General features: G+C 40.9%; 1 long non-coding RNA gene across 1 annotated transcript in view; it reads left to right on the top strand.

Annotated features, from left to right (window-relative positions):
* LOC130362566 (uncharacterized) overlaps positions 1-11,460 on the top strand; it is a 34,482-nt gene extending 23,022 nt beyond the window's left edge. Inside the window, exons 2-3 of the long non-coding RNA XR_008891466.1 lie at positions 282-400; positions 11,376-11,460. This is a non-coding gene — a long non-coding RNA (uncharacterized LOC130362566). The remainder of the gene's footprint in view (positions 1-281; positions 401-11,375) is intronic.
* Positions 11,461-26,419: the final 14,959 nt, after the last annotated feature.

Below are 26,419 nucleotides of genomic sequence, written 5' to 3'. Positions count from 1 at the left end.
ATTTTACATATGTGTTGTTTCTACTTTTTAATGAAGTTTTACACTAAAATGGTTGTGAATTTCATAATTGATGTGCCCTTTGTAAGGACACCATGAGGATATTTATTGTTTGTCTTTCCATCTTTGTGTATGCACCTTGCCTGACAAAGGATCCATTACGGACCAGAAACACGTTGCTGTTGTGCGAATAAACCTGATTTTAGGACAATAATTGTGTGTCTGTACTATTTCACTCTGCTGGATCAGCACCTAGAAACTTGAATTTTCTCTATTTTTATAAGCATTTTTCACCGTACCAGCGCTGCTGACACCGGACAAGCCACGGCTGCAGATCCAAGTTACCATCACATTTATACTTGACATCCTCTGAGGTGTTGTGCTCTTGGCGCAACCCTACATGGTGAGTGCAATTCCACTTATCATTTACAGTAATTTATTTGACATATTACACTAGGGGCGCATATCCCTTTTTTTGTGTGTTTTTTCTGTGTATATATTTTTATCTTAGAGATTGTGAGGCCCTATGGTCTCCTCATGCTGCCACCAACTCCAGGCTGTGTTATTCAGCCACTATATGTTCTCCTCTTGCTGCCGCCAATTCCAGGCTGTTTCATTCTGCCAGATTATGGTCTCCTTTTGCTGCTGCCACCTCTAGGCTCAGTCATTGTGCTGCCATGTGACTCCTTGTTAGATTGGGTTTTGTGGTTATACAGTATTAGTTCAAAGTAAACGCCGGGACATTAAACTTGGGAATCTAATATAAATGTTAAATTTAAAAAAATCGATTAAATCTTTTCAAGATTGAGGCCCTATGGTTGTTGACATCATATTACCTACGGGTATTATCACAAGAATCCGATGAAACAGCTTGGAGCGATAGCAATGATCCATAACTGATTAAATGAAACATTCGCACTTTCACAGTCAGGCAGGGGCTGGAATAGGTGGTACCTCTCCTGGCGGAGGACCACCAGCTCAATGTTCACCAGAATGGGTAATCAAAAATTTTAATAAATTCAAATTAAATTAAATAAAAATTACATAAAAATCTGCCACATCCAGACGCTCTACGGCAGTGATTCTAATAGCAATGCCTGTAATCTGCATGTCATACTGAATAACAGTATTATTTCACTAACACAGCACACTCCCTATGCGTGTTAGGACAAGGCAAAGTGTTCTACACCCCTATTGAGTCTCTCGGTAGGCCAGAAATAGCCATTTTTAATAGCGATTCACCGCAAATAAATTCAGACTGAACCAAATTTTTTAAAAATTCGCTCATCTCTAATCACTATGGAATGCAAATTTTCCCCTACTTTGGTGGTGTAGGAAAAACTTTGTATTTTGTACTGAACAGATTAAAGCTGGTCACTGATGATTAACCCCTTAAGGACTCAGGATTTTTCCGTTTTTGCACTTTCGTTTTTTCCTTCTTACCTTTTAAAAATCATAACCCTTTCAATTTTCCACCTAAAAATCCATATTATGGCTTATTTTTTGCGTCGCCAATTCTACTTTGCAGTGACATTAGTCATTTTACCCAAAAATGCACGGCGAAACGAAAAAAAAAATCATTGTGCGACAAAATCGAAAAAAAAACGCCATTTTGTAACTTTTGGGGGCTTCCGTTTCTACGCAGTGCATATTTTGGTAAAAATTACGCCTTATCTTTATTCTGTAGGTCCATACGGTTAAAATGATACCCTACTTATATAGGTTTAATTTTGTCGCACTTCTGGAAAAAATCATAACTACATGCAGGAAAATTTATACGTTTAAAAATGTCATCTTCTGACCCCTATAACTTTTTTATTTTTCCACGTACGGGACGGTATGAGGACTCATTTTTTGCGCCGTGATCTGAAGTTTTTATCGGTATGATTTTTGTTTTGATCGGACTTTTTGATCACTTTTTATTCATTTTTTAATGTTATAAAAAGTGACCAAAATACGCTATTTTGGACTTTGGAATTTTTTTGCGCGTACGCCATTGACCGTACGGCTTAATTAATGATATATTTTTATAGTTTGGACATTTACGCACGCGGCGATACCACATATGTTTATTTATTTTTTTACACTGTTTTATTTTTTTTATGGGAAAAGGGGGGTGATTCAAACTTTTATTAGGGAAGGGGTTAAATGACCTTTATTAACACTTTTCTTTAACTTTTTTTTTGCAGTGTTATAGGTCCCATAGGGACCTATAACACTGCACACACTGATCTCTCATCCTGATCACAGGCGTGTATTAACACGCCTGTGATCAGCATTATCGGCGCTTGACTACTCCTGCCTGGATCTCAGGCACGGAGCAGTCATTCGTCGATCGGACACCGAGGAGGCAGGTAAGAGCCCTCCCGGTGTCCGGTCAGCTGTTCGGGACGCCGCGATTTCACCGCGGCGGTCCCGAACAGCCCGACTGAGCAGCCGGGATACTTTCAGTTTCACTTTAGAAGCGGCGGTCAGCTTTGACCGCCACTTCTAAAGGGTTAATACCGCACATCGCCGCGATCGGCGATGTGTGGTATTAGCCGCGGGTCCCGGCCGTTGATTAGCGCCGGGACCGACGCGATATGATGCGGGATCGCGGGAGCCGGCGCAGGACGTAAATATACGTCCTGCGTCGTTAAGGGGTTAAAGCAGAAGGACACTTTCTAATCATATACCACTCGGTATGTGGTTTCCCAGTACCGGAGTGCATCCTGTCAGGTAAACATTGAAAGGCCCTGCTGCTCAGGTGATGCTTTAATATTTGTTATGATCTTAGCCTGTTAAAGGGGTATTACAGGCAAAACCTTTTATATATATATATATATATATATATATATATATATATAAACTGGCTCCGGAAAGTTAAACAGATTTGTAAATTACTTCTATTAAAAAAATCTTAATCCTTCCAATAGTTACTAGCTTCTGAAGTTTTCTGTCTAACTGCTCAATGATGATGTAACGTCCCGGGAGCTGTGTATGATGGGAGAATATCCCCATAGGAACTGCACAGCTCCCGGGACGTGAGTCTGCAGAGAGCAGTTAGACAGAAAAAAGCAAGTCAACTTCAGAAGCTAATAACTATTGGAAAAGTTAAGATTTTTTTATAGAAGTAATTTACAAATCTGTTTAACTTTCCGGAGCCAGTTGATATATATAAAAAAAAGTTTTGGACTGGAATACCCCCTTTAATTTATATTGTGTTGCACTGTGCCTTTAAGAATTGTAGTGGATATATGTAAGGAGGTATGATGCAGAGTACTCATGTTACCCTGATTGCCCAATTGGAGGCCCCTCTAGCTAGGCCATATATAGTGTAGGGGGGGGGATGAGCTTTTCAGTTTAGTGTTAGTTTCAGTTTATTTGAGGCTAGTGCACAGCTCAGTGTGAGTTGCAGTGTGCAGAAGTGACAGCAGGAGTGTGAGGTGATCTAAGGGAAGCCTAAAATATATCTTCAAGCAAGTGACCCTGCCATTCTGCACGTGTTCCCCACCCAGGAGGATTCAGAAATTCCTAATTGTGAGCATAATACCCGGTGAGTCAAAGGGCCACACAGTGATCGTCCATACCCTGGCTGTGTAGCATTAATTGGACACTATCAGAACTCTAGTCAGCGTGAGAGGCCTCAGCATTAAGCCTAAAATCCCAAACACAATACTACAAGTCACAGCAAATCTACTGGGTCCCCAAGGGTTACACTGCATCTCCTCTACTCTAATGTGCGCTATGAGGATTGTAACATCTACGCCTGCCTCAGTAAAGACAGTTATCCGTACCCTGGGATCGGGGATCTGTAACCTGGGATTGGTGTATTTCTCCTTAAGCTGTCTTATTCTCGGACCGTGTAGGTTGAGGGTGCCCTGGCATCATGAAGTGATACATCCAACCACCCCAGGTCACGTACATTTCCACAGTCTGTCCAACTACCCGTGGCTGCCACAGGTACACCACCATCTTACTGTGTCCCTCCTCTGGAAGTTTTTTTTTTTGAACCTTCAGGTTTGAATGTCATTTATTTTGTAATTTATTTTGAATGTATTCTCCATTGGTTAATGCACTTATATTTTTATTGTCATGAAAGTTTTAACTGTAATTGTGAAGGAGGATGCATAGGTGATCAAATGAGCACTATGACCAATAAGAGCCTCCTGCCCTGCTCTCTCAGGTCTGTCTAGATGGGGAGGAGTTAGCTAGTCAGTAGTGAGTTGTGTAGAGGAAAGTGAGTGGAGGTTCAATCCAGACATCAATCCAGGCATCGGGCCCCATAGCCCAAGCAATAGGTAAAGTGAGTAAAAACAAGTCCACCCTGGCGGTGAGCACCCACATTGGGTTCTACAAAGGGAAGTTGCAAAAGTCAGTGATAATCAGCTCCCAAGTAAGGCCTAGCCTAATTCCAGTCAGTCAGTCAGTCTAGTCACGTCAAGGCTAGCTCAGTAAAGTCTGTCCGTGCCAAGTTCAGACTAGTCAGGTCAATTCTTAGTAAAATTTCTCCCTAACGTTGCATTTGTGGTATTCCTTACCTGGCACCGGCAACCACTTAATCCTTGGAGTGTGGTGGTCCTGGCACGGAAATTTTTGAATTTATTTTCTGCCAAGGGAAATGCCTGTTCCAGAATCCGCAGAAAGAATAGATATATCTATTCTTTTTTGCAGAGTGTGCACGGAAATGTATTGCATCAATGAGACATTTCTGAGCGGATCTACGACGGCGCTCCACTGTCAGGGGCCTCTGTCAGCGGACATTTGCCTGCTTGAACATAGCCTAAAAATGACTTATTCTCCTAAAGAGACCAGTGGAAATGGGCATGAGGTGCATCTTGGGAGGCTTTGCTGAACAACAGTTTCTGTGCTGCATTATAATGGCACAATTATATTACCATAATAACAGCTGTACAAATGTAGGACATTTTTCCATGGCAATATTATTAAACATAGAAAAGGATTTCTTGTTGAATGAAGCCAGGTCTCAAATTTTACATTCTGAAGAAAAGCAGAAATCCCGAAAGTTAAACATCTGTGTAGGTGTAAACTGATGAAGACAAATGCATCTCTCATGTCATTTTCATGCCTCTCGTGAACTTTGTCATTCTTCACGAACAAGAGGTGTGTCGCATTTTCTCTTACTCACTGAACAGTATAGATCTGTAAGATGAAACAACATTCTTGTCCTATTGACAAGAAGGGTGGAGATATTTTACTGCCGTCACTAGCAACACTAATGAAAAGAGTTACATTACCATATTGAGGTCACAGTGTAGTTTTCCTAGTATTTTTTGTCATCCATTTAATAGCTGGTATGTATGAGTATAAACAAAACAATTGAGTTAAATAGAAGGTATCCTCAGAAGTAAATGTATGTTAGAAATATTTATTATGGGCTATGTTATTATTATTTAGAACTGATGGGAAAAAACAGAGGTAACAATTTGAAATATTTCTCATATGTTTTTGAATCAAATGTATTTTAATCACTTTAAATTGCATTGAAGTCATGTGCAAGACAGATATAAACATATAGACAATTGCGTGCACATCATTTTCTCTAAGCACGTTTATGCATACATTCAGTGCCTGCATTATAAAGTGAATAAGTAATGTATTAAAGGGGTTATCCAGGAATAGAAAAACACAGCAAATTTCTTTCACAAACAGTTCCATGTCTGTCTCCAGGTTGGGTGTCGTTTTACAACTTTCTCAACACAAAAGGACCAGTGGATGGAGGAACAATCCTAATTGACATTTACAATTGGTCACTATCGTGACCACTAATTCCTATTTTATCATCAACCAATTAAAACTTAACTTTTAATGTCTCTTAGTGATTAAAATTATCTCCACAATGCACTAGATAATTTGATTTGTCTGAGTGCTAGACAAGCTTGCAACACATTTGTGATGGTAATGTGGCTGCAGTCCACACACTACCTATTTCCTTCTAAGTGACTGTGGAGCGATTTAAAAACACTGACGCAATTACCCGTCTGACGTTTCACCACATCAGTGGCTTTGTCAAGGACTAGGGGCAAATGGCCTTTTGCCCCTTGTCCTTGACAAAGCCACTGATGTGGTGAAACGTCGGATGGGTAGTGTTTTTAAATCACTCCACTATCACTTAGAAGGAAATTGGTAGTGTGTGGACTGCAGCCACATTACCGTCACAAATGTGTAGCAAGCTTGTCTTGCACTCAGACAAATCAAATTGTGAATTGAAGTAGTGGAGATTATTTTGATCACTAAGAGGATTAAGTTTTAATTGGTGGATGGTAAAACAGGAATTAGTGGTCACAATAGTGACCAATTCTAAATGTCAATGGTTTTACAACTTGGCTCCATTCACTTCAATGGAACTGAGCTGCAGAACCACATCCTGGAGAAAGACAGTGAGTGGTTTTTAAAACAGTAGCTCTGTTTTTCTATTCCTGGATAGCCCCTTTAAAGAGGTATTCCAGTTTCAGAAAATTGTACATAAATAAGATTACCCCAAGACATATAACATATAACTGTTTTCACACATTGTAGTGACTGCAGCATGCTTTAGCATGATCCACCCCTGAAAGGAAGTTGTGTAGCCCTTTCTTTTCACGGTGTTATTGTCTCCAGCTTCTCGGCTTCTCCCTCTCTGCCAAGGCAACACATCATACTCTTCTGACTCAGGAGTTGTGGGTGGATCATGTCATTGAGCTCTAGCTCAGCCCCCTGAGTGATGTCATCACCTCTGACCAGCCTCAACATCACCATCCCCTGTCATATATATATATATATATATATATATATATATATATATATACATATATATATATATATAATTTAGTGGGACATTTAGGCAGAATGAGGTTTATTTACAATATTTTACAATACATAAAAATAATGCCACTATTCTGTGCAAATTCTGTAAATTATGTTACTATGTAGTGATAATATGCAGATAACACACCTAAGTAAAAACAGTCATTGTGATCAGCCGTTACATCATAATGCGTCCATTTCGGTATAGCTGTATAATTTGTGGTGATCTTAGGCAGCAAACCAGAATAAAAATGCATGATACACCAGTGTAGTAAAGTGGTTAGTGTCCCTCTCAATTTGTTTTATTTATTCAAAGAAATCTAAAATGATGTGCTTTTTCTGTATAAAATATCATTAAAGAGGTTGGAGCTATCTTCAGATAGTTTTCTTCACAATTAAGGCTACATTTATCATGCACGCTGTACTTTAACACGTAAGGTTTGTTGTTGTTTTTTTTAATTTATTTTTATTAAATACACACAATTGTTTCCTGTTTCCTAAATCTACTACAGCATTAGCAAAAAGTGCTGGCTGAGGACAAGTAGATAAAGTTTAAGTTATTAATGTGCAAGAAAACCACTAAACAGAAGATGGCATGATACCCAGTGGAATCCTCTTGTGTACCTCCACTCACCCTCCATCGTGTTTCGCTCTGCTTTCTTCAGGACTGGGTGTTAATAGAATGTTGTAAGGATAGAGGATAACAAGCAGATTGGTGGGAGTTTGACTCCTGGAACCCCCGTTCCAGGAACACAAAGAACACAAACATAATTGTCCCTGGAATGAATGATTCAAATTAAGTTTGTGCGCCCATCAGAGTACTTTTTCTATAGGGCCATCAAAAACTTCCAAGTTTAGTGCTAGGAAGTGTTCAGCAGCCACATAGACAAGGAATGGAGAAGTGGCCATCCAGGCACGTGTTAGTGTGCTTGGAATTATTTTCTTGTTGCATGACCATTTTTAGCCAGGTTTTAGCTGTCTGATAGATGACCTCACACTTGACTATGGAATACTTTGGTAGACAGAGGAGTTCATAGTTGACTCATTGGCCCTCATTTACGTTTTTTCCATCTTTTATGCCCTTTTCATACTGATCTTTTTTTCCACTATTCAGTATAAATGTGTTTATACATGTCAGGAAAGTTTGGCAGTTATTATTTTTCTAACCTCTAAGTTAAAAGTAAAAAATCACAGCATGAAAAGATTCCAAAAACGGTGAACAATTGCATAAATGAATGTATTGTGAAAACATAAAACACCATGTCAACATTTTGGAAAATTAGCTGAAGGTGAAGACAAATCATCCTTCTTCCAGTTGTGATGAGGTGTTCGTGCTGTCATGCTGTGTTTGGTTGTCATTGGTTGGCACTGTGCTTTAAGGCCAGATATCTCCACTTTGGCCTGTTCTGTGCAAAGGACATAGTTCCAGGAGATTTGTGGTTTGTCCACAGCAATCTGTTCAAACACATGGTTTTATTGTAAACGGAAAGCCTTAATCTGGAGGACCAACAGAATTGTAATATATATTGTACAACTGATTGCTTTTATTACTAATTTCTATAAGGGTGCCAATGAGGCCGAAAAGCCAAATAGGGTAAAACATAACCTATACTACTACATTAAAATCAGAATACAAAAATATGCAATATAAAGAGTACAGTAAATAGAAGTACACGATTAGATACTGTGCAATAAATTGGGTAATATTTACCAAGCTATATTACCTTCAGGATAAGTGACCGTCCCTGCTGACCACCCAAGAATTCTTTCCCTACCTAGTCTGAATTAGCCCTCCCTGCATTAAAGTGTGGAGGGGTATGGAATGATATTATAACAGTCATATGGTCTCCAAGATAACTATAAAAACATATAACTCTAATAACTCTAAATCTCTGACTCCTTCCAATGCGTTTCTCTCATAACGTAATTTGAGTTCTTCAGGGATGGAGGAGATATTAATAGAAAAATTTACAAATATAGACAAAATGGAGAACACAGAAAATATATACAACATATATCAACACAAGAGGTAGGTCAAACGTGCATAAATGGTAAGACCATAATTATGAATGGAAATGTGTGAACATATACACCGCTCACCTCTTCCGTACTTCACTGTATCACCTGTGCAAGGACATGCCGGTCCCGCCCACGGCTAGATACACAATTGGAAAAAAGAAGTTCGTCCAGCACTCAAGGTATGCAGATAAATTCAATGCTTGCTTTATTGAAAATCTTCGGACAGGGATGACAACAGAGATAATGTCTGACACGTTTTGCACCTAGGTGCTTAATCATAGAATCGCGTCAGACATTATCTCTGTTGTGATCCCTGTACAAAGATTTTCAATAAAGCAAGCATTGATTTTATCTGCATACCTTGAGTGCTGGACGAACATCTTCTTTTTCCATATTTATGAATGGCATAGATGTCATCACAAATTTCCTTCATTTACTGTAATAAGATAAAAATCCATAAACAATGGATAGCAGATGTAGAAGATAACGATATCCACCCAGTACTCCACATCAGGTCCATTGGAATATTTATATAGGGTGGAGATGAGCGAATTTTTGAAAAATGTGTCCGATTCGCTGAATTTAAAAAAAAATTTATTCGACCTGAATAAATTTGCGGCAAATTTTTATTAGTAATATATTTTAATAATGTGTTTAATAAAGTGTGTGTGTGTATGTGATTAATTTTATTTCTCTGTTTTTTTATTTTTTTTAGTTAGTACAGTGACCCCCCGACCCACGATGGCCCCGACATATGATCAAATCGACATACGATGGCCTCTCAGAGGCCATCGCATGTCGATGTCAGCATCGACATACAATGCTTTTTTATGTCGGGGCCATTGCATTAAGTGCTATCTGGCAGCGCAAAATGCTTAAGCTGCTGCTGGATAGCAGCTTAATGTTCCCCGTGTGGTGCGGTAGGTATTACTTACCCCTCCATGATGCTCCGGGGTGCCCTCCGGGTCCAGCGCTGGTCCTCCGGTGTCTTCTCGGCCCTCTCCGGTGACGTGACTACGCTGTTGCGCACGCCGTCCCGTCATTCAATAGGAACAACGTACGCAGCGGCGTAATGACGTCGCTACGCAGGCCCAGTAATGCCTTGCGGAAGATAGCGGAGGACCGGAGAAGACCAGGAGAGCCCAGCAGAGGACCGGGGTCACCATCAGGAGCGGCGGAGACACCATCGGGAGCGGCGGGACGCGGTCCGGAGCGGTGGGGACAGGTGAGTACAGCTTCCTATACTAAACATTGCACGAATCCCTCAACATACAATGGATTCGACAAACGATGGCTCGTTTGGAACGAATTACCATCGTATGTTGAGGGACCACTACTACTCCCAGCATGGAACAGACTGCTCCATAATGGGAGTAGTAGTACCTGTACTAATAGACAGATCGCCTCAGGTGTCACTCCTGACACATATATGTCTTGTATAATGTATAGATGCAGGCGGCTTTCTCGCATCTCTGCAATAGATAGGACGATGGCATCGGATGTCATGAGGGACACCCGCTGTTATCTGTCCTCAACTGCAGGAACTACTGATGCCAACATGGAGAACACTCAGCTCCATGCTGTGAGCTGTATGACCTGCATTAATAGACAGATCGCAGTGGGTGTCACTTCAGACATCTGTTGCGATCTGTCTATTAATGCAGGTACTACATTTTTTAGCCCCCCATCGTCCCTCCCCCCCCACCCACCGGTTTATCAGCCCAGCGCTGCACCCCACATCGGTGTACTAATCGTCTGTCACCCGCGAGCGCAGCTTCTCTCTCCCCCTACCAAATAATTATCAGCTGCTGAGCTTTGTATTCCTGTGCCCGGGCTGCAAATATTAAAAAACAAACTTTAACTTACCTTCGTCCTCCGTTCCCCCGTTGCTAAGGCACCGGCCTCATGGTCCCTCCGCTGTTCTTGCTGCTTCCTGGTGTTGGGACATCCCAGAGCCTTCAGCCTATCACCGGCCGCAGCGATGTCCCACCTTGGCTGATGATAGGCTGAGCCGACTGTCATCTAAGAAGCCGGCCTGCTTCTTACATCACAGTGGGCTCAGCCTATCATCGGCTAAGGCGGGACATCGCTGCGGCCGTGATAGGCTGAAGGCTCTGTGACGTTCCCATCCCCAGGACCACAGCGATAACAGCGGAGGACAGTGAGGCCGGTTCCTTAGCAATGGGGGAACGGAGGACGAAGGTAAGTTAAAGTTTGTTTTTTAATATTTGCAGCCTGGGCATTGTCTAGGTCAGTGGTCTTCAACCTATGGACTTCCAGATGTCTAGGTCTTATTTTCGAGGTAGGGCTTATATTGCAGCCCACCCCAATAATCCAGCTATAAATTGATCCCTGTTTAAAAATGAACATTAACAATTTTTTTATTCATTTTTTTTTTTTTTTTGTCTTTCAATTTTTGGGAGTGGGCAGGGAAGAGAAAATTCAGCCCTCAATATTAAAAATTAATGTGCATTACATAATTTTTTTTGTAGTTTTTGTTGTAAATTTTTTATTTTCACTTTACTTTTTTAACCCCATTTATTTTAATGTATTTTATTTTTTGGGGCATTTAGATGTGCTGTCATGAATAATTGCAAGGGTCAGAGACGAGACGAGGACAGGGACATCAGTAATATGGATAATACAGTAGGAAAGAAGAGGCTGAGCTTCCCTAATTTACCAAAAATCCATGAATTTACAGAGGTCTTCTATCAGAGATTAAAGATACTTCAAATTGTAATTTGTGGAGGCAGATGGCCGGGACAATAATGTATGTATGTATTTAATGTAATTGTGAAGGATGATGTCATTGTAATTATACAATATGAGCTGGTTTTAAATGACAAATTACTGCAAAACTCTTCTTGTAATTCCAATGTCTCTGCATATGCAGGAAGACATGGATGGGAGCTATAATTTCAGTTTAGAAGAGAATATGTAACCATGGATGTGGGATGTGGGATTACCTTTTTATATATGTGAAAAATCTTTAATTTTTTATGTAGGATTTTAAGGATGGTGGGAGTTGTAATCTTGAATTCCAGTTGTCCCTGCTTGCAATCACAGTGGTTGCAGCAGGGACTGGCAGGGAGTCACTGGGGCTGTATGAATGGAAGAAAGAAAGTTTTGAAATATACAGTAGCTGCTCTAATTGGAGCAAATTAAGATTAATTGAATAATGAGACAACAGCCAATTAAGGACAAATAGGTAATAGAACATGAAAAGAATGTTGGTCAAGTGGTTCGACTTTAATTGGCTGTGGTTTCATCATTCAATTAAGGTTTTTCCCTCCCATTTCCTGTTCTTCATTCATCTGTCTGCTGTGTGAGCAAAAAAATAAATTATATATATATATATATATATATATATATATATATATATATATATATATATACTATCTGAGTACCCGGCGTTGCCCTTGTTTTTACTTCCTAATCCTTTTGAGTTCATATCCCGTCCTCATATATTGTTGTCATATCCCGTCCTCATATCTCAACCTCATATCCCATTCTCATATGCTGACCACTTATCTCAAACACATATCCTGACCTCCTATCCCGTCATATCCCATCCTCCTATCTCGATCTCCTATCCTGACCCCCTCTCCCGACCTCCTATCCCAACCTCATATCCCGACCTCGTATCCCGTCCCTATGTCCCATCCTCATATCCTGTCCTCAGGTGGGACTGGTTTGTGATGAAGATATTGTAAGCTGAAAATTAAAGGGGACGTGGCTTTGTGAGATTGGGCGTGATTTGCAAGCCAGACCGATGCACAAAAAGGGTAGATAATATAAGAGGTGGGGCTTAAAATGTGGGCATGTCTTTTTGAGATGGGGTGTGGCTTGCAAGCCGGACTGACACATTCACCAGTGGATGCAGAGCGGAGCTTGTGGAGTAAGGTACTGGAAGTCCCATAAACTTGCAAAAACCGCCCTTTACCCAGCCTACTATTTTCCCAGGTCGGCCCCCTTATACACATCCCACTAATATAATAAGCCCTGGTTGGGATGCACTGGCATAAACACACACAAAAGGGACTACAACTCCCAGCATGTGTCATTCAGGAGTCTTCAGTCTGTGGTATAACACCAGCATGCTGCCTCTGTAGTCTTCTGGGAGTTGTAGTTAACCACACTTCTATAGGGCATACACCAGTGTTTCCCAACCAGGGTTCCTCCAGGTGTTGCAAAACTACTACTACCAGCATGCCTGGACAGCCAAATGCTGTCCAGGCATGCTGGGAGTTGTAGTTTTCATACAGCTGAAGACACCCTGGTTGGGAAACAATGCACTTTGTTTGTAATAAACTGAACAGGCTAGGCCAGTGTTTACCAATCAGTGTGCCTCCAGCTGTTGCAAGACTACAACTCCCAGCATGCCCAAAGAATGTCAGGGAATGCTGGGAGTTGTAGTTTTACAACAGCTGGAGGCACACTGGTTTGGAAACACTGGTTTAACATGATGTGTATGCTGAATAGGCTAGGACAGTGTTTCCCAACCAGTTTGCCTCCAGCTGTTGCAAAACTACAACTCCCAGCATGCCCAAAGTCTGTCCAGGCATGCTGGGAGTTGTAGTTTTGAAACAGCTGGAGGCACACTGGTTTGTAAACACTAGCATACACACACATAACAGCGACTACAACTCCCAGCATGTATCATTCAGGAGTCCCCCCCCCCTCCTTCACACATAGAAATCATCCCCAGTCCGAGATTTATTCCCCTGCAGTCTATACATCCACACCCCGTGCACCTTGTTATCCTCCCCTTCAGATAACACTCTTATCTTCTCTGTCTTCTTTCAGTGCAGACCTGCGTCCTCAGAAGACAGAGCAGGGGGAGGGGAGATGAGGAGCTGTGTATGAGCGTCTTGCTCTCATGCACACCTGCGTCCTCCAGGAGGAGGAGATGAGGGGGCGTGGCCTATCTCTCTCATGCAGTTCTGAAAGAACAGAGAAAAAAAAAGCTATGACATCTTGTCCACAGCCTAATTCTAACCTGTGGACAACAGTCAGAGATCCAACACAGAACTACAGAACTTCCTGGCCCACAAACAGGTAAGAAAAAAAGACACATGCTACACAAACATATAATACATGTAAATTGCAAAAAACATGAACAATGAAAGAAGATGCAATATAGCCAAAAATCTTAACCACCAGAGTACCCCTTTAACATCGTATGTTGAGGGATCACTGTATATATATATATATATATATATATATATATATATATATATATCATATATCTGTGTATATATATTTTTTTCGCTCATGTAAATGTAGATGTAAAGTTTCCCATTAGATTATATATATATATATATATATATATATATATATATATATATATAAATGTCAATGAATTAACTAAATGTAACCCAGCCCACAATTATTTTTTCTGCACCTGTTCGTGAACATATTTAAAGCGTGCGTACATGTACATGCAATAAAAGTGGCTAAAACCCTCGAAATGCACCGTCACTATTTTATATGAATTTTAAACAATATACTTAGTTTAATCTACTTCCTAAGCCTCCAGACGATTTTGACAGTGCCGAACTCAGGCCAGTTTTTCTTCTCTTATGGGTCTTTGTTTTTGAAACCTATACAGGTTCAGCTTCTAAACTCCAGATCGTTCCCAGATACAGTCAGCAGCCTTTGACTGCAGGCATCACTGTACACACTAAAGTGGGTGATACGCCTGAATTAAAGAAACCACCAGGTGAGAGTCTTTACATTTTGAGGTAACCAGTCACTCACAGGGTTATACGAGGCCTGTATACATGAATATTCCTCTATATATATATATATATATATATATATATATATATATACCTCCTAAAGGGACCGTAGTAGTAAGAGAACCAGGTACAGAAAGGTTAAGCTGTAAGGTACTGTATTAAATAAAAATGTGTCTATTTATTTGTCATCCCACTGACCTCAGTCATAATAATTGACTACACATACCAATGGAGACACAAAGTTTCAAATCTATCAACCCCTAAAGACTAGATCAGTTATAGCCTTTAGGAATCTTAAGAATGTTTTTGTTATTGTTTCTTTTCTTTCTAATTGTAAAGGTTTCTGGTTTTATTTTCACATGGCTGTTTTTGATCATCTTTTAAAGGACTTTGTCATATACATATGCAGTAGGTCAGTCATTTATTTACAATAAAGTTACTGACTTGTCCAGACATTAGCTGAAAATATATGTGCATTATTATTTACCTCATATTTAATCAGATCCTGCTACATGGCTGCTTTCTACAGAGCACATCCGGATGAAGCAGTAAGCGAAACGTCGGGTTCCGCGTGTGGCTGCCCAGGTATACTCCTTCCCACTGTGGTTTTAAATGCACTATTGTTTATTTATATGGGTTTGGAGTATACAATTATTATCTCTGTACGCACCTTCTCATATGGGCTTTGTCCCAGGTTGTAGGAATAGACTCTAACATGCCTTCCCTTGCACTTTATTATGTAATACATATTCATTATTTATTCTAAAAAAAAAAAAGAGACAAAGAGAGATTGCACTTACCATCCACAGATTTATTCACTGGGATACAGGCATATAAGACGGAGGCAGGGGCACAATGGAACAAGTTGTTTCGCGCTAGTATGCGCTTCTTCTAGCCGGTGTGTGATGTTTGAAACTGGCGCCACACCTTAAGAAGGCTTCAGTGAATGACGTCAGCACAGGATTGTCATGCACCTGCTGATGCGATCCCGGATCATGTGATCGGGGACTGCCCACAGGTGATAAGAACAGTGGACCAGGTAGGAGGGAACTACTTCAATATAATAGACACACATAAAAAATATAAAATACATAAGCGCATAAGAGAAGCATGCTGCGATCTAAAAAATAACGAAAAGGTAAAGAAAATGTAATTACCAAAACGGAGCTAATTCAATGCGATCATTCAGTCTAAGAGGACCAGTAGCATCGAGCTCTATGATCCAGTATGCCTTTAATGCTTTTAACAGATAAGAATGATGATCACTACTTCTATGAGTCAATTTAACTCTTTCTAAACCAGTGAATTTCATCTCGGTCGTAATGCTATTGTGGACTTCTCTCATGTGGGCAACCAAATGGGGGGCACCTACTCCGGTACAAACTGATCGCACATGTTCGCGGAATCGAACGTGGAGGGGCCTGATCGTTTTGCCCACATAAAAGAAGCCACAAGAGCATACAATTGCATACACCACAAAGGATGTGAGGCAAGTAATCAGATCACTTACAGTAAACAGATAGCCTCCTATTTTGAAAGGATTGGTAGCCAGATTGTGAGAACAGAAAGAACATGTTCCGCAAGAATGATTACCAATAGGACTTAGGTCAGTGAGCCATTTAGAACCTGGAATACCTTTTTCTACTGTAACTGGATTCTTAAGCTTATCGCCTATGGTCCTGTTCTTACGGTAGGTTATCAGAGGGGAATGGGAAGCTATCTCTTTTAGATCAGGATCTGCTTCAATAATAAACCAATTGTTTCTTTTGGCTCTAGATACCATGTCGTTCATGTTTGAGTTTGCTAGTGATAAAATAAAACGTTTCAGTTTTTGAATACAGCGATTTTTGGGTTTTAATAAGTCTGTGTGATTAGTACGAGATGCTTTTAAATAACCCTCATCAATAATATGTTTTGGGTATTGATGTTCTAAGAAACGATGTTTCAAGTCTGTAGATTGTTTGATAAATGTAGATGTTTTGCTATTGACTTTTCTTAGATGAAGAAACTGTGAATAAGGGATACTACGTTTTACATGAAGAGGATGGAAGCTGTGGAAATGCAGAAGAGAATTACGGGCAATGGGTTTGCGATAGCCTTGGGTGGTTAGGGAGGACTCGATCACCTTCAGTTTGACGTCGAGAAAGTCAATTTCAGAACCTCCAAACGCAGAAGTGAAAAACATGTTTTCTTTGTTAGTTGTGTTGAGGTAAGTAACAAAATCATTGAAGGTGGTTTTCGAGCCCTCCCAAACCACCAGGATATCATCCACGTAACGGAGGAAGAATTTTATGTGACGGACAAAATTGTTACTAGATGAAAAAATGTATTTACTTTCAAGGACGGAGAGGAACAGGTTTGCATAAGTACAGGAGACCAGGGTGCCCATCGCAGTCCCAGTCTGCTGTCTGTACCAGTCGTCTCCGTCCTTGAACTCATTATGGGAGAGTATAAACAAAAGTGCCTCACAAATAAAATCGCAAAACTCAATGGACTTATTGGTGTGTTGTAGAAGATCACGGATAGCCTGTACACCCGCATCGTGGGGCATGCGGGAGTACAGGCTCTCGACGTTGATGGAAGCAGTCTTGCCATGTAAACTGTTGGCGTTGTGTTAATAAATCCCCTGTATCCTTGATGTATGTGGGAGTGGACTTGAGCAAAGGTTTGAGGAGCCATTCCAAAAACTGTGAAGGTACTCGGTCGCAGAGCCGATTCCCACGACGATAGGACTTCCCGGGGGTCGGGTCTGCGACTTGTGCACCTTAGATAGTAGGTACCACTTAGCGGATGTTGGGTTTTTGGGAAAAAGTTTTTCAGCAGTGTGTTGTGTTATGATGCCTAATTCAGACTTTGCTCTAGGAAAAGAGTGTATCGATTTCATGGTTTTACCAGTGGGATCACCTTTCAACTTGGTATAAGTTTTAGTGTCACCTAATAGGCGAGTTTTCTCTTCCTCATACATTTTAGCATACATAACAACAGTGCTGCCCCCTTTGTCGGCTTTAGTAACTCTAAGATCTGGTCTGGTTTTAAGCCATTTTAGGGCATTCTCTTCGCCCACTGTAAGGTTACTTTTCTTAGTGGAGTATATTAATGCCCTGACGTCACGTTCAACATGAACGACATGGTATCTAGAGCCACAAGAAACAATTGGTTTATTATTGAAGCAGATCCTGATCTAAAAGAGATAGCTTCCCATTCCCCTCTGATAACCTACCGTAAGAACAGGACCATAGGCCATAGGCTTAAGAATCCAGTTACAGTAGAAAGAGGTATTCCAGGTTCTAAATGGCTCACTGACCTAAGTCCTATTGGTAATCATTCTTGCGGAACATGTTCTTTCTGTTCTCACAATCTGGCTACCAATCCTTTTAAAATAGGAGGTCATCTGTTTACTGTGAGTGATCTGATTACTTGCCGCACATCCTTTGTGGTGTATGCAATTGTATGCTCTTGTGGCTTCTTTTATGTGGGCAAAATGATCCGGCCCCTCCACGTTCGATTCCGCGAACATGTGAGATCTGTTCGTATCGGAGTAGGTGCCCCCCATTTGGTTGCCCACATGAGAGAATTCCACAATAGCATTACGACCGAGATGAAATTCACTGGTTTAGAAAGAGTTAAATTGACTCATAGAAATAGTGATCGTCATTCTTAGCTGTTAAAAGCATTAAAGGCATACTGGATCATAGAGCTTGATGCTACCGGTCCTCTTGGACTGAATGATCGCATTGAATTAGCTCCGTTTTTGTAATTACATTTTCTTTACCTTTTCATTATTTTTTAGATCGCAGCATGATTCTCTTTAATGCGCTTATGTATTTTATATATGTGTCTGTTATATTGAAGTAGTTCCCTCCTACTTGGTCCGCTATTCTCATCACCTGTGGGCGGTCCCCAATCACATGATCCGGGATCGCATCAGCAGGTGCATGACAAGCCTGTGCTAACGTCATTCACTGACGCCCTCTTAAGGTGCGGCGCCAGTTTCAAGCGTCACACACCGGCTAGAAGAAGCGCATGCTAGCGCGAAACAACTTGTTCCGTTGTGCCCCTGCCTCCACCTTATATGCCTTTACCCCAGTGAATAAATCTGTGGATGGTGAGTGCAATCTCTCTTTATCTCTCTTCTTTGTGGATTTTGCTATTTATCCAGAACTGCACCACCGTTGTCCACACCCATGCCACACCTGCACTGATATCAGTCCGCGCTCCTGCACCATACCCTAGTCCTGCAGTGCCGGGTCCAATACTCTACACTACAGTTTATTATTTATTCTAAGCCACTGCTTTTAGTTCTGGCCCATTGGGACCATCTTTATTATAACTGTATTTCATTACACACAATGGCCCTTATTTACTAAGAGTGGAGTGTAGGTTTCTTTGTGGGTTTTAATTCCCTACAATAAATTTTCCATGGTATTTACTAAGGTTTCCCTACATTTTCCACTTTCCCTACACTTTGCTTTTTTTTACGCATGTTGTGATCTGTCAGGTTTTCCTCAGCACAAATCCACCACATTCTGTGTCGAAACCTTACTAAATATGTTGGGTTTTTGTGAAAATGTCAGAAACACGCCCCTTTTTCGAGTTTTCTAAGCAAAATGGAGAGCTAGTCAGGTTTTTTCAATTCTGGAGCAAATTTTGGCACAAAAGCATACAGAATTTCTGGCACACAACCCGACAAAACATGTCGGGTTTGCAATAGTAAATGAGGGCCAATATGTGTGTCTTTTATGGATGATTCTTTTTAATCAATAAAGTTAATTTTTGATCCGTGAATGTATTTTGTTCTTTTTTTTGTCTGCAGCTTGTGTAGCGTGGGATCAGTTACCCATTGGGTTATGATGACCCAAAATGCATGTATTATTAGATATTTTGCTATGTAATAACATTTCTTAAACTTAAAGGGGTTTTTTCAAGTTATTTAAAAAAAAATCCTATAAGTTATCAAAATGGCACAACCCCTTTGAAAGGATTTTTTTCTCACATTTTGGTAGCAGATACCATGGACAACATGCCTCAATGGACCATAGCTGTTTTAAATGCACAGGGGGAACTACACACAATTTATTTATGACAACAGTCTAACCATATAAGATGAAAGGACAACGGTCATCTGTTCACCCACACTAAACCCAATACACTGGGTTATAGTGTGGGTAAACAGGAGACTGATGAGGGGTTAATGGGTCAAATACATACCTGCACTCCGGAGATCTGTCCCTCCGAAGAACAGCATCCATCTTCAATGAATTGCACGCTGGAGGCGGGCCTGCCGACTCAATATGAATATTCCTTGTTGCGGGTCATGTGAGCACTGCGCCACATGATCTGCGACAATGAATATTCAAATAAAACATTATGACATAGTGTGTATGTAATTGATTATGTTCACACTTTGATTATATTAGGATAAGTTTATTGGGGAAAAAGATGAGGCTTTAGCACACTGTTGGGCTGCCTCTGGCCTGAAAACCTGATGACATAAGGTTAAGATTGAAGGTATATAGGTTCCATATGTATAGTGGCTTCATTTTAGCTGTCTATGGGCTCAGTATGTTAAAATATGTTTTTTTTTTTTGTTTTTTTTTGTATGTTGTCAGGTGTCAAGGAGGTGTTGCCAAGCCTTAAAGTGCCCTGGCCTGCACCACCTTTCATTCCCCCTCCCCACCTCTCTCCAACTTACGGTAAAGCTGTAGTATTATGCGTTTTATAATTTAAGCATCTCTATCTAAGGCAGTATAAGGCAAAGACTTAGTTTAATACCAGAAAAGGGACCCAGACGGTCTGTTTCACAACAGTCACCAACTAAAGCCAACATACCTGAGAGACCCTATTGGACCATGTGACCAATGAAGTGAGGTCATTGCAGCAGGCCAAGAGGGGACACTGGAGCAGGGGTCCTTTTTCTGTTACACAATTTTGATAATAGAAGCCTAAGGTAAGTGTTTTTGTAGAATTATCAAGCATCTGTATCTGTTTTTGTAGAGTTATCTGGCCATATGATATAGATTATTTCAGTATATCTTATGATAAAAACCTACATTATCTGAGGAAAATGGCAGAGTGTGCAGGAACCACAAGACATATTTGTAACATCCCTTCTGTTAGGTACGCAAAATGAATGAGCATTTAATGGCCGCATGCTGGTTTTAGATATTGCCCTCATATACAAGGGTCACCTTCTGATTCACTAATCAGTTGTATCTATTGCTTGGACAAATTACACATGAATTTACTTTATTCATAAATGATTCATTGGACCTAACTGAAGTATCCCAAGCATCAAGTGTAGAGAGCTTTGATGTTCCTTCTATAAATAAAAGAAAATACTAAAAATACAGTTATTACTTTCCAGGAAATCGACCCTTGGCTATTACTAGTAAGATGTTTTCTTAAATGACGTAGGGTATATGCCTCATTCTAGTTGTGTCTATATTATTTGTGTCACTTTCTTCTTTGCTGTTTTAAAATGTAAAATGTTGTTGTAATTATGATTTTGTGTACAAGAGCAGTGAAAGCAATAACCACACACACAGATAGCAAACTTCCAGCAGCGATGCTGGTTTAGGTCTAGTCTATCCTCTCTGCTGTGGGCAAGAGAATGTTTAGTCACTAATTGAAGAGTAGCCTCTCCTCACTGACCAGGTGTGATGGCAGGTGGCAGTTTTGGGAGACCAGAAGCCAAGTTAGAGTACGTTCACACGAGCGGATCCACAGCGTATTTTATGCTGCGGATCTGCCACTGAAGGATCGCTGCGTGGTGCCTTTAGATGTGCCTGCTCAGAGCGGCAATACGTCGCTACAAGCAGACACACTGAAGCGATGTGTGAGTTGCCGTGCATGTGCGGTGTACTCGCACACATCGCAGCCACTCCCCCTGCTCCATGAGCTAGGCCGAGAGCTGCCGCGATGCGCGAGTATACTGCGCAAGCGGAAATTCAGAAGTGTGAATGGGAGTGCGGAATCCTATAGAAGTCTATGGGCTTTAATTTGAGGTGGAATTCCCCAAGTGGAAATTCTGCCGCGTGATTAGACCCTTCGGAGCAGCAAATACACTGCGTAGGTGCCTGTCCTGCCTCTCAGGGTTTCCGCATGCTCATACTAATCTTCTCATGGAGGATGCGGCCCTGTCTGAAAGCTGCGCCACTAATATGACACTATTGATTGTTCATGTAGTATACCTTTCTATTTCCTAGAATGAGTTATGTAAAGATCTGGTGGAACAGTATTGGCAGATGTGTGTGTGTGTGTGTGTGTGTGTGTGTGTGTGTGTGTGAATGGGAGCTGCAGGTTAGTAGTGGGGGACCATGGCTATAAACTGTCTATATACTGACAGCATGCACAAGAAACATTTATACATTATAATAAACATAATTTTCCTAATATTGTAATAGTATCATATAGTGTCAGTAGTGTATGGTGGCACTATTTAAAAATTAGATAAAATCACAATACAACTCCAGAGATCTGGTGTTCAAATCAGGGATGAAGATTTATTGCACCATATTACAAAAAATATGTGAAGTTTCAGCAAACAGTGCCTTTATCAAGCATGTTTGCTGAAACGTTGTATCTTTTTTCGTAATATAGTGCAAAAAATCTTCAGCCCTGATTTGAACACAAGACCTCTGGAGTTGTGCTGTGACTTTAACCAATTTTTGTATTGTTGCTCCAGCCTTGGCGTGCTGGCTGGTCACCTGCACGGCACAGGAGGTGGTCATGTGCTGACCTTTCCTTTGGACTTTGCTTGCCAGCACCATTTGATACTGTTATAGTATTGGAATATGTGTGTTTTATATGCATGCTTATTTGCAAGGAGGTGAAATGATAAATTATACCTTTTAATATATATTTCAATAAAATTGAGATATACTTAAGAACAAAATCCAGAAAAATTTTTTAAATATCAAACAATCTATGTGAGAAAAAACGTTACCAGAACCTTACCCTGTTGATAAAATCCCTTATTTAAGATCCTAAGAGAAATAACTTAGTCTAGCATCAGACGCCATTGATCTACTAGGTGAACCTGTTGGCCAATAAGGAAGCTGGGCGTCTAGCACTGACCAGAAGGGAACAGATGAGGTAAGACAAGGTGAGGCTGAGGTGGTGACCCTGTATATATATATATATATATATATATATATATATATACCCTGCTCCTGCACCATCAGCCATTTTCATCCAGTGTAGCTCCCTCACACACTACTAACGGTACATATTGCATAGTGCCTCCAAATAACTATAATGCTTAACTCCACGACAGGGTGCTTAGCCTTTATAATAAAATATTCAAAATTATTCAGCCTATCCCCTCCCTTCAGTTGACAAGGAACTGTAGGTGCTCGGGCCAAACCACAGTCGATTGGTGGTATAGTAAAATGCAGAACCTCCTCCTTAATGAACCTTTTAATGGACCAGAGACCCAGTACAATATAGTACAATGCTGCCACACACTGTATTGTCTGAATATAATCCTGCCACACAATGTACTCTATGAATATAATACTACCACACACCGTACCCTCTGAATCTAATACTGCCACACTGTGCCCATGAATGTAATACTGCCACCCACTGTACCCCTGAATATAATACTTCCACACACTGTGCCCCTAAATATAAATCCTCAAAAATAACCATGCTATATGCTGTACCCTCTAAATATAACCATGCCACACACTGTACCATCCCAATATAATAATCCCTCCATGATAATAGTACTAATTCTGTCACATACTGTTTCTTCTCAGTTTAGCTGAATCACACCTGTCCTCCTCCATACCCCTCTGTCCTCCTCCTGGCTCCTCTGTTCCAACCCCCCTCCCCCCTCCCCCCCCCCCCCCCCAGGCTCATAAGTCCTCCTACATGCTCCTCTTCCCCCCTCCCTAGACCACTAAGTCTTCTCCAGGCTCCTCTGCCCCCTCCCCAGACCCCAGAATTCTACTCTAGGCTCCCCTGCCCAACTCTCCAGACCCCAAAGTCTGACCCATACCCAATCGCCTCCTGTCTCCCCACATTGATGAACAGTATATGTATTTATGTATGATAGATGTGTATGAGACTGGTGTATGTATGGTAGATGTGTAAATGTATGATATTTGCGTGTATGATAGATGTATGTATGATAGATGTATGATACATATACACATCATACACTCATCTATCATACATACACACACCTATAATTTATACGTACATTTATCATACATACATACATCATACATACATACATACATACATCCACACATCATAGATACATCCATCCAGCTTACACACATCTTTCATACATACATAACATACATACACACATCACAAATACACATCACACACATCTAGCTTACACACATCTTTCAAACTTACACATATCATACATACGCATGCCCGGCACCGCCGCCCCCCCCCCCACTTCACCCCTCCCACACACACACACACACACATGCATAATGCATACATATACACGCACATCATACACATCCTACATACACATACATTTTACATAAACACATATCATACATACACTTGCCGCCTCCAGATCTCCCTGCATAATACATCTCCACACATCATAAATACATCCTTCTAGCTTACACACATCTCCAAACATCATACATACATCTTGCTTACACACATCTATTATTCATACATTCACCATTCATACACACACATCATTCATAAATCATACATACAGTACATACACACACATCATTCATACATCATACATACAGTACATACACATCATTCATACATCATACATACAGTACATACACACACATCATAAATGCACACGGAGGCGGCGTGTACATACATACATACACACACATCATACATGCACATCATACATACACATACATCATACATAAACACATCATATACACACCCACCGCCTCCAGATCTCCCCTGCATAATACATCTCCACACAAAATACATACATCCTTCTAGCTTACACATATGTCCACACATCATTCATACACACACATCATTCATACATCATACATACAGTACATACACACATCATACATACACCATACATACACCACATACACACACAACATACTTACACACTCTGCCTCTGGACCCCAAATATAACCTGCCCCTCCACCCCTCCGGACCTGAAATTTACCCCCCCCCCCCAAAGACCCCAAATCAAGCCCCCGCCGCTCCTCCAGACCCAAAATTAAATGAACCCCTCCTCACTCACCTGCAGCCGCCATGAAGTTCAGCAAGGAGACCTGCAGAGGGAGCACTGTGCTCACTGCTAGGCCATTGCTGCAGGCATTAGGAGCATGCCTGCAGTGCCTGCGCCGCGTACTGTGGGGGGAGGAGGGGGCATACGGCTTGGCAGCGTTGCGGTGTGCTTAGGGGTTGTGGTAGAAGGGGGGTGTGGTAGAAGCTAGCACCTGGCAGGCGGGTTTAAGGCTAGCACCGGGCCTGGTACTGGCAGCGTCACTGCCGCAGGGTCCATAGCGACAAGCCTCCCCTTCAGGCCCGGGACCTCGGGCTGTGCCTGAGGGCCCGACCTGTGGTCATAGTATAGTATAGTGGCAGGGGCCCCCCATGCTATGGGGTCCAATCACAATGGCGACCTTTGCGACCTCTATAGCTACGCCACTGACTATAGAGGCTTTACAAGAGAAACTAAGCTAAATGTTTGCTAACAACCTATAAGGGAAGTGTTGTTGCACCATAATAAGTATAAAGTAAAAGAAATGTTTTTTTCTTAAGAGCAATTTATAGCCTTTATATTATCAATTACTTAGTTCTCTGTCTAAGCTAAGAACTTTTGTTATAAATTGGATAGTAACCTTGTAAATTTCCACTTATTTTTTTTACAAAGCAGCAGCAAAATGTTTTTATTTATTTTATTTTTTTTACTGTTTATTTAGCAGCAAAATGTTAATCATTTAAAAAATAACCAAGATAAGAGCAACAGAATAGCTCAGTTTTCATTGATTTGACAAAACAATCATGGAGGAGTTAGCTACATCGCCATTGAGGCTTTGTACTACAAGGCTTTTAAGCTAGAAAGAAATATTGCATGGCATAAACATTTATTATACAAACTATGTGCCAGTAGAGGAAACAGCAGCTACATTTTCCATTATACAAACACTCTTAATATAATAAACTACTTTTTTGCGGTACTAAAATTAGGACAAATATCCTATCAAAGGCTCCTTTCTCAGCAATGCAGTTTTGGTTTTTCCCTACATTGAGAAAACTAGGAGATCTAGGTGACTTTCTATCAAATTATTGTATCCCCTAAAGACCGAAAGACCCTAATAATAATGTAATAAATGAGGGATAATTGCCTTCTTTAGATACACCATTTGATCCCACAAGCCCAAATTAAAGGAGAAGTCCCATGTAGGAAAATGTATCCCACATCTAAAGGATAGCAGATACTGTAAATGTCTGATCACGAGGGCGGGAGGGGGGGGTGTCTGACCCCTGAGACCCCTCACAATCTCCTCTAAGGTGCTCCGGCTTTCCTTGCGCACGGAACAGGGTTGGCATGTGCCCTCCATGCATCTCTATGGGAGAGCCCACCGGATGTATGGAGGGTGTGTGCCGACCCCTGCTCCATGCACAAGGAGAGCTGGAAGGCCTTACAGGACATGACAGAAGGGATTTTAAGTTAATGAAGCACCTTTCCCTTTTTTCCATATGGGTCACAATATAGTATACAGTTAAAGGGGTACTCCGGTGAAATCTTTTTTTCTTTTAAATCAACTGGCTCCGGAAAGTTAAACATATTTGTAAATGACTTCTATTAAAAAATCTTAATCCTTTGCAGTACTTATTAGCTGCTGAATACTACAGAGGAAATTCTTTTCTCTTTGGAATGCTCTCTGATGACATCACGAGCA

This window comes from Hyla sarda, chromosome 3 (assembly GCF_029499605.1).
Source record: "Hyla sarda isolate aHylSar1 chromosome 3, aHylSar1.hap1, whole genome shotgun sequence".
Lineage (NCBI taxonomy): Eukaryota > Metazoa > Chordata > Amphibia > Anura > Hylidae > Hyla > Hyla sarda.
The sequence above is the reverse complement of the archived record's forward strand: the minus strand, read 5'-3'. Positions and strand labels throughout refer to the sequence as shown.